Source organism: Cebus imitator, unplaced genomic scaffold (assembly GCF_001604975.1).
Source record: "Cebus imitator isolate Cc_AM_T3 unplaced genomic scaffold, Cebus_imitator-1.0 Scaffold419, whole genome shotgun sequence".
Taxonomy (NCBI): Eukaryota; Metazoa; Chordata; class Mammalia; order Primates; family Cebidae; genus Cebus; species Cebus imitator.
Window position 1 is genome coordinate 657,187 of NW_016107734.1, and position 1,214 is coordinate 658,400.

Consider the following 1,214-nt stretch of genomic DNA (forward strand, 5'->3'; position numbering starts at 1 on the left):
AAATAGCAATTTTCAGACATTCAGGTGAGGCCACCTGGATGTCTCCAAAGTCATCTTTTTTATAAGATAAACATGAAAAAGTCACTTTTCCCCCAAATCAGCTCAATTCTGTTTCTGAATCTTAGATGAACTGTCCCACAGCACAGCAAGAAGCAACTTGCTGTATCATCTTAAACCTTTCCTCTTCATTATAACTCAGCCCCAACGAGTAGCTGAGATTATAGGAGTCTGCCACCATGCCTGGCTAATTTTGGTATTTTTTTAGTAGAGACAGGGCTTAACCATGTTGGCCAGGTTGATCACGAACTCCTGACCTCAGGGGATCCACCCACCTGAGCCTCCCAAAGTGCTAGGATTACAGGCATGAGCCACTGCGCCCAACCATAAATACTATCTGGAAGCAGCCTTTTGCTACTATCTGCTCATGACTGTAATAATCCTCCTCCATTGGCTGCTGCACACTAGCGCATTTCAGGCTACACTTTCATCTGCACTGCAGCCACGGGACCTTGTGAGCATGCTATTTTAAAAAGAAACAACTTTCCACAAAGAATTCACAGAATAAGAAATAAAAATAGTAAGCAGAGGCTGATTTAGATTAAAAGAGGCATAACAACCAAAATTAGTACATGAAGACTGTTTGGATACAGATTTAAAGCAAATTTTTTTCGGATAACAAGAAATGAGATGTTGTTCAGTAAGAGTGAGGAAACTCGACTAAGGGCTACATATGAGCTGACACCAAAAAATCGTTGTTAATTTTGTCAGATGTGATGAGATAATGGCTGTGTAAGAAAATGTTAATACCATTTGGGGATGCATGCTGAACAGATAAAATGACATGATGACTACAATACGCTTTACAATATTCCTGCAAAGGGAAGTAAAGGAATAGAAGAACAAAATGTGGTACAATCTTAATGATCACAGAAATTGAGGAACGGGTATTTCAGTGTTCATTGTACTATTTTCTCTACTTTTGAATAGGTATAAAAACCGTAATTTTAAAATGTTAAAAAAAAAAAAAAAAAACCACCAGGAGCAGTAGCTCACATCTGTAATCCCAGCACTCTGAGAGGCCGAGGCAGGTGGATCACTTGGGTCAGGAGGTCAAGACCAGCCAGACTAACACATGGTGAAGCCCTGTCTCTACCAAAAATACAAAAAAAAATTAGCCAGATGTGGTGCCAGGCACCTGTAGTCCCAGCTACTCA

General features: G+C 40.1%; 1 long non-coding RNA gene across 2 annotated transcripts in view; it reads right to left on the reverse strand.

Moving 5' to 3' along the window:
• Nucleotides 1-1,214, reverse strand: part of LOC108290024 — a 29,795-nt gene that overhangs the window by 22,187 nt on the left and 6,394 nt on the right. The window lies entirely within an intron of this gene.